This window comes from Triticum urartu, chromosome 2A (assembly GCF_056163025.1).
Source record: "Triticum urartu cultivar PI428250 chromosome 2A, HENAU_Tu73, whole genome shotgun sequence".
NCBI lineage: Eukaryota > Viridiplantae > Streptophyta > Magnoliopsida > Poales > Poaceae > Triticum > Triticum urartu.
This window is the reverse complement of record NC_141874.1, coordinates 140,562,544-140,571,070: the sequence shown is the minus strand read 5'-3', so window position 1 is coordinate 140,571,070 and position 8,527 is coordinate 140,562,544. Positions and strand designations below refer to the sequence as shown.

Below are 8,527 nucleotides of genomic sequence, written 5' to 3'. Positions count from 1 at the left end.
CCGTGGTTGCGTTTTTGCTGCATATGCAACTTGGGACTCCTTTTGCTACAAACCGCGGATTTCCCCTGATTTGCTGCATCCGCGACGACGAGCCGGCAATGACGAGACGGTTGGCGGGGGCAACGGCGCTCGGGGAGCTGGCACGATGGGCGGCGCCCTCTCCTGCAACGCACACAAATCCGGCGCGCGTCGATGGATGAGGCACCGCTGTGTGGAGCATTGGTTGTGGGGGATTAGCAGTGTTGACTGAGGTAAGAGAAGAAAGCCCCCCAGATCTAACGGCCACGTGGTCTCGCATCGAATGGTAGGCAGCGGGCCGGCCGAAAGTTGGGCCGGCGCGTCGGCGCAGAGTAGTCGCCAAGCTGAAAACCAAAGTTTCAGATTCCTCGCCTTGTCCAAGTCATGTTTTATAAAAAAGAATCGTATGATTGACATATTGCAATATAAAGAGGCCCACGTCCACACGGTGCGGTACTACTCTTGTGATTTGAGCGTTCTATTTAGCACATTCGATTAGGATGGCTAATATGTGAGCAACAATGTTGAATAATATTGGAGACAGAGAGTCACCCTGGCGTAGTCTTGTCGAAAAGTAATGACCTATGTCATTATTAACTTTGGTAGCCATACTACCTCTAGTGACAAAATTTTGGATCCATTCGTGTCATTACTCAAAGAAACCTCTCATTCCAATGGTCTGTTGGAACAACGGTCATTTGGCTTTATCATAAGTCTTTTGAAAGCCGGTCTTGAATACTACCCAACTCACATTCGTCTAGTGCATGTCAAGGACGGTTCCAGGATAACTACTCAATCGAGTATATTCCCTTCTTATATGAAAGGCGTTTGGGATGACCGAACAATATAATGGGCTACCGCGCTGAGCCTATTAGTAGGAACTTTAGTGAAAATTATGAAGTTGAGATTGAGGAGGCATATCCATGTGTATGTTGGATTCTAAAGTAGCCACAAACTGTCACAAACTTAACTCTGTATCATCGAGAGTGCAGGAATGGAAAAACCAAGCTAAATCCGTGCAAGTTTAAAGTACGCGATAATTGCCATCTCCTCCCGTGAAAGTAGAAGAAACAAGGAACGGATCAAACTGAAAGACTGCACATTTTCCTGAAACCGAGTGAAAGATGCAGACCAGAGAGCAGTCCAATCAACACCGCGCGCACCTTCTTTTCACTTGTACTCAGATGATGATGGCACCGGAGGACTGGGTACCTCAAAGCTTTCTAATACCTCCGACCTGCCGCCACTGCCGCTGCTGGCCTTCTCCTCCTCCTTGCCGAAGAGGCCGCCAAACCAGCTACCCCCACCGCTCGAGCTCGCGACGTCTGCAGGGGACACGGCTGGCCGAGGCGGGCATGGGGTCGCCGCGGTGGCCAAGCTGGGGTCATGAGCAGGGCGCGGCCGCGGCGGGGGGTTCTTGTTTGCGTCGAAGACACGATTTAGCATGAGGGCGCCGCCCTCGATGAGCGCGAGGAGACAGCCGCCATAGACCGCCCTGCGGCCTGCAACTCCGAGGCCCATGCGCAGGTGGAGGAACCCGTGCGTGGCGGCGCCGGCGACGACGGAGTTCCAGGGGTCCTCCTTCTGGCGCACGGAGACCGCGGCGCAGCTGGTGATGGAGAAGACGGTGCCCCACACGGCGAAGCTCCCGCCGATCCGCGGGGCGTTCGACCGCACGGCCTGCATGCCGCCGCTTATTCGCGCGCCATTGGGCGAGTTGTGGAGGCCCTTGAGGAGGTGGATCACAGAACCTCCCACGGCGCCCATGGCGAAAGTACCGCCGGCGTCCTCGATGATGCGGTCCGGGCACGGGTCTCTGTCCAGAAGAGGCGCCGACATGGCATCAGCTGCGTTGTAGTAGAAGTAGGGTTCGATCGATCCACTCTTTCATGAGCCGGCGGTTATGGCGTTGTGATCGGAGTTTTTTTTTAAACTTGTAGCACACTTTATATTCAACTCAAATAAGGGATACACCATAAACAAGTTCAGCTACAATAAACTGTGAAGGATCATTATCCCACAAGATTATAGAATTAGAATCGTAACAACATCTAGCTAACTTGTGTGCCACTTGGTTTGCCCCTCTTGGACAATGAGCATAGAATACTGACCCAATTCTTTGAGCTAATATAAAGCAGTCACTCAAAATCGCCGAATAAGGACCCAGAATGTCCACTTCCCCTTCATGCTAAGATAATTTCGAGAGTTTGTTTTATTGGAATCGCCAATACATCAGGAAACGGGGGGGGGGGGGGGGGGGGGGGGAAGGTTGGCATATTTGGCGAACGCTCGCCACAAGAGATGTCGTTTGCAGTTTCAGTGTATTTGAAGAAACTGGCTGGCCATTTTGCAAAACTGCCATGGCATTTCTTTAATTTTGAGTGTGAATAAGTCGTCCGACATACAACGTGGGATCAAAATCATGTGGCAGCTTAGGCGTTTGCTGGGAAAAAAACAGTTTCGATCAATTCTATTTGAACCATTGGATTCACATCCAATGGCGTGAGCCTCCGACATGCTCTGGCCTAACCGCCTGCTCCCCCCTCCCACGGCTAGCAGGCGTTGCCTAGAGCCGACTCGCAACCCTGGCCTCCCCTTGTACTCGCCCACCATCATCACCCCAGGCATCCCTCTACCCCCCCCCCTCCCCCCAAACACCACCACCACCTCGACCGGTCAACCTCAGACTCCCCTTCACCAAGGCATCGTTCGTACTCTAGGCCGCTCTCATCTGAGGCCTTGCCATCGCCTTGACGCCGCCGTCTTCATCTTTAGTGCATCACGAATAATCGGCTCTTCTTAGAAAGGTTAATGAACCATGCACAAGTGCAAGGTGTCCTCTCTCCTCTTGGAAACTAAGTCATTAAAACACCGGACTTTAGTTTATGCGAGTACGTCATAATTTTCAGCAAGCCTTTGTCTTCAGGACTGTCGTTGCTCTGTTGGATTTTTTGGTGCTGCCACTGTGTAACGCCCCGAGACCGATGTGCCAGGTGTCTTCCTGTTATTCGTTGTTGTTGCCTTGTCATTTCTTGTGTATCATGCATTGCATATCATGTCATCATGTGCATTTCATTTGCATACGTGTTCGTCTCATGCATTCGAGCATTTTCCCCGTTGTCCGTTTTGCATTCCGGCGCTTCGTTCTCCTCCGGTGGTCATTTCTACCTTTCTTTCGCGTGTGGGGATTAAACATTTCCGGATTGGACCGACACTTGCCAAGCGGCCTTGGTTTACTACCCGTAGACCGCCTGTCAAGTTTCGTACCATTTGGACTTCGTTTGATACTCCAACGGTTAACCGGGGACCGAAAAGGCCTCGTATGTGTTGCAGCCCAACACCCCTCCAATTTGGCCCAAAACCCACCTAAACCTCCTCCATCATCTAGAGCGTCCGATCACGATCACGTGGCCGAAAACCGCACCTTTTTTGGACTCTCCTAGCTCCCCCTACCTATATATATGTGGCCATCCCCGAAATTTTCGCGGATGAACCCTAGCCTCCCTCTTCCTCGCGCCGCCGGACATGTCCGCCCGGCGAACGGACGTGTCCGCCCTCACCCTCAGCCAATCAGGCCTCGCCACCTCATCAACGCCGGACCTCCTCTCTCCTCCCCGCCGCCGAAGCCCGCCGGCCCAGATCCGGCCCGCGCGGGGCCGAACCGGGCCAGATCCCGCCGCCGCCAACCGCGGGCGCCGCCCCGCCCGCGACCGCCCGTCGCCGCCACGGCGCGCCTCTCCGCCGCCTCCTCCACCGGCCATCGCCGCCGTCCGCCTCGCCGCCACCGCGCGCACCCGCCGCCGTCGAGCTCCGCGCCTCCGCCGCCCCTTCTCCAGCGAACTCGAGGAGCTCCGGTCGTCCTCGGATTCCGCGCCCGATCTGGATCCAGATCCAGATCCACCTCGCGGTTGACTTTTTCTCCCGAACCCTAACTATTTTGCATATTTCATCGTGCTATAACTCCTCATCCGTAGCTCCGTTTTGGGCATATAGCATATCAAAATGTTCATCTCAGAGAGTACATCATTTCATTCCATTGCATCATTTTCATCTGAGTTCATCTTGATGCCCAAAATTCTGTTAAAAGAGTGCTATTTGAGATAATTGTCAGATCTGCTGCTTCAAATAGATATTTGTCATTTTTGCCATGATTGTTGTGTGCATGATATGCCCATGAGCTCTACATATGTTTTGTTAAGGGTTTTTCCATCTTTCCAGAGGTGCAACCCATGTATTTTTGTGATGTGTGTGGTGACTAGCACAAGCTTGCAAAGTGAGTCACTTGGTAATGCTGATTTCAGGGACTTAGCATTTCCACTAAGACATTGACCTGTTTATCTCATATGGTCATATGTTCATATTGTTTCCTAGTGATCCGTGCCTCTTTTGAGGATAATCAGTAAGGATGTTTTGTTAATCTTGTAGTGCTCTATCCATCCATGTCTTTGTTTGCAATTATGGAGCACCCTAGCTTGAGTCAATCGAGCTCTACTTTTGTCATTTCGTGAATCTAGGCAGATTGTCTACTTGTTAGCGATTTTGCCGATGATGTTGTAGTTGATCCGTGCATGCTATGTTATTGTTCTTGCCATGTCTAGCTTGAATTTTGTGTATTATTGATGGATGTATGCTTAGTTTGTCATGACTTGCTCTGTGGTGAGTGCATCGAGCTCGTAAACATGCCTACTTGATATCTGTTTTCAGCATGCTCCAGTTTTCACTAAGTCTGAGAACTGATTATGTTTTTGCCATGTTCACATGCTTGCAAATGTATTTTCTGATCCCTTTTGGCTCAAGGTCACTAAGGGACTTTTGTTAAGCTCTTTGAGTAGATCCATGTCATGCTTTAATTTGCCATGTTCAGGTCCTGTAGCATATAGTTTTCATGCTCCGAAGAGTGCTATCTGATCTGAAATTCCAGACAAGTGTTAATTTCACTAAGTCTGAGATCTGTTCGCAAATGCATTTTTGCCATGCTTGTTTGAACCTGTTAATGGATGAATTGGCCGTAGCTCAGTGCTAGAATTTTGTTAAGCATCATGAATGCATCCCTGCCATGTATTTTGGTGCCATGTTTGGGTGATGTAGCATGTTCATCTTGTTGCATTTAGATGGCTACTTGCTGTAAATCGCAGAACGTGGTCATAATTGAATTGCTTGCCATTTCCAAACCGTAACTCCAATTCCGGCGTTCTTTATATCGTTTTCAAGCGATTTCATCTCATCTTTCCAGTGGCACACTTGGATTTCTAAGTTGAGGCTAGGTTCATGCATTCCTTGTCACATCTTGCATATGCATCCCGCATCGCATCCCGCATAGCATACCATCATTGCATCATATTGTTTGAGCTTTGCACGTGGTTGATTATATTCCGTTTGCTTGTTTGTCTTGTTTGGGTAGAGCCGGGAGACGAGTTCGCTAACGAGGAGCCCGTTGAGTTTGCTTTCGAGGATCCAGTCAACTCTGACAACTTTGCAAGCAAGATGATCATACCCTCGAAATCACTACTATCTTTGCTTTGCTAGATGCTCGCTCTTTTGCTATGCCTATGCTACGATGCCTACCACTTGCTTTCAAGCCTCCCAAATTGCCATGTCAAACCTCTAACCCACCATGTCTTAGCAAACCGTTGATTGGCTATGTTACCGCTTTGCTCAGCCCCTCTTATAGTGTTGCTAGTTGCAGGTGAAGATTGGAGACCGTTCCTTGTTGGAACATTATTTACTTGTTGGGATATCATTATATTGCCATGTTATCTTAATGCATCTATACACTTGGTAAAGGGTGGAAGGCTCGGCCTCTCGCCTAGTGTTTTGTTCCACTCTTGCCGCCCTAGTTTCCGTCATATCGGTGTTATGTTACCGGATTTTGCGTTCCTTATGCGGTTGGGTTATAATGGGAACCCCTTGATAGTTCGCCTTGATTAAAGCTTTTCCAGCAATGCCCAACCTTGGTTTTACCATTTTCCACCTAGCCTCTTTTTCCCTTGGGTTTCCGGAGCCCGAGGGTCATCTTATTTTAGCCCCCCCTGGGCCAGTGCTCCTCTGAGTGTTGGTCCAAACTAGAGTCCTGTGCAGCGCCCCCTCGGGGAAACTCGAGGTTTGGTTTTAGTTGTATGGAGCACTCATCTGAGTGTGCCCTGAGAACGAGATATGTGCAGCTCCTATCGGGATTTGTCGGCACATTCGGGCGGTGTTGCTGGATTTGTTTTAACCTGTCGAAGTGTCTTGAATTACCGAGGTACCGAGTCTGATCGGAACGTCTCGGGAGGAGGTCTATTCCTTCGCTGACCGTGAGAGCTTGTCATGGGCTAAGTTGGGACTCCCCTGTAGGGATTTGAACTTTCGAAAGCCGTGCCCGCGGTTATGGGCAGATGGGAATTTGTTAACGTCCGGTTGTAGAAAACCTGAAGTTGACCTTAATTAGAATACATCAATCGCGTGTGTAACCGTGATGGTCTCTTTCCGGCGGAGTCCGGGAAGTGAACACGGTGTTGGAGTTATGCTTGACGTAGGTTGTTCTAGGATCACTTCTTGATCATACTTTTATCGACCGTGCTTTGCCTTCTCTTCTCGCTCTCATTTGCGTATGTTAGCCACCATATATGCTAGTCGCTTGCTGCAGCTCCACATACTTTACCTTGCCTTACCTACTAAGCTTAAATAGTCTTGATCGCGAGGGTGCGAGATTGCTGAGTCCCCGTGACTCACAGATACTTCCAAAACCAGCTTGCAGGTGCCGATGAGTCCGTGCAGATGACGCAACCCAGCTCAGGAGGAGCTCGGTGAAGATCTTGTCCTTTGTGTTGATTCGTTCTAGTTGATCAGTAGTGGAGCCCAGTTGGGGTCGATCGGGGACCTTGTCGCATTTGGGGTTCTTCTTTTATTTTGGTTCCGTAGTCGGACCTTGAGTGTATTTGGATGATGTAATGCTTTATTCATGTAATTGTTTGAAGTGGCGATTGTAAGCCAACTATGTATCTTTTCCCCTATTGTATTACATGAGTTGTTTGCGAAGATTACCTCACTTGCGACATTGCTTTCAATGCGGTTATGCCTCTAAGTCGTGCTTCGACACGTGAGAGATATAACCGCATCGAGGGCGTTACACACTGGCACAAGACCAATTTGGCTAAAAGTAAGATCCTGCCTATTACTCAAGATGTGAAGATTTCGATCTATCTGATATCCAGGCAGGGCTTGGCTGCCAAACCGCGAGCTTTTCATGTACTCCCTCCGATACTTTTTAGTTTGCATATACTCTCTCCGTTCCTAAATATTTGTCTTTTTAGACATTTTAAATGACTACTACATACGGATGTATGTAGACATATTTTAGAGTGTAGATTCACTCATTTTGCTCCATATGTAGTCACTTGTTGAAATGCCTAGAAAGACAAGTATTTAGGAACGAAGGGAGTATAAGTTTGTTCAAAGTTGTTTCTACTTTGACCAAATTTATAGAAATAAGTATCAACATTCACACTGCCAAATCAACACTGTTAGATTCATCATGAGATTTAATTTTATAGTATATATATTTGGTATTGTATATATTGATATATTTTTAATATAAATTTGGTCAAACTCTGCAAAGTATGACTTACACAAATCTAATACGCAGAGTAAAAGGGACCGAATGGAGCACCTTTTTTTTTTTGAGGGAAATTGGAGCACCTATTTAGGTATGTCGTTGTGTGATAACTGAAATGGGGTGCTTTTCAGGAGCTGTTGGATAAACTAATTAACGAGTTTTTTTGACAATCAACTAATTAACGAGTTGGCTTGTTGTGGAAGGCTAAATGGATTAACTCTGTTGGCCGCCTAACTCTGGTCCGTTTTGTGACCTCGGCAATGACGATCTTCCGACTCATATGTATTGACACGCCCAAACGGATTATAAACCAGAAGATTGAAAAGCTTAGGCGTGCCTTCCATTGGACTGGTGTTGATCATGTTAGTGTGTGGGTAAGGATGTGTGTGTGATGTTCAAAGCTTCCACTGTTATTCACTCACCTTGGAGATGGCAAGGGGACTTTTTCTGGCATGATCATTGGATGCAGGGCAACGGGCCAATGATGGCTTTGTGGTGGCACCGTGGCACATCGTAGGGAGAGAAATTATAGGATTTTCAACAACCAGGATTTCACTGCATGTGATGTTCCTATATGCAGATCTGACAACATGGATAGCGGCTGACTTGAAAGGAGTTCAGTGGATGCCCTATATGCAGAATTGAGAACTTCAGGGAACGAACTGCCTCATTATAGATAACCTCCCGATCTCACGAGCCAGATGACCATAGGCTGGAAAGCGCGACCGAAGAATCCGACCGAACCACCACTCGGACCGATCCGTCGGCTAGGGCCTAGGGCACATCAGCAGTTCCACAAAACTGGTTAGCTCACCATGTTGGTACCAAACCATCGGTAAGCAATGTGCTTACTACTGCAGACATCGAAACGGGAAGGCAGAAGAAGAACCCTGATGTCACACCAGAAGCAAGACA

At 48.4% G+C, this 8,527-nt stretch overlaps 1 pseudogene; it reads right to left on the bottom strand.

Moving 5' to 3' along the window:
* Positions 1–973: 973 nt before the first annotated feature.
* LOC125541248 (mitochondrial import inner membrane translocase subunit TIM17-1 pseudogene) lies at positions 974–1,857 on the bottom strand (annotated as a pseudogene).
* Positions 1,858–8,527: the final 6,670 nt, after the last annotated feature.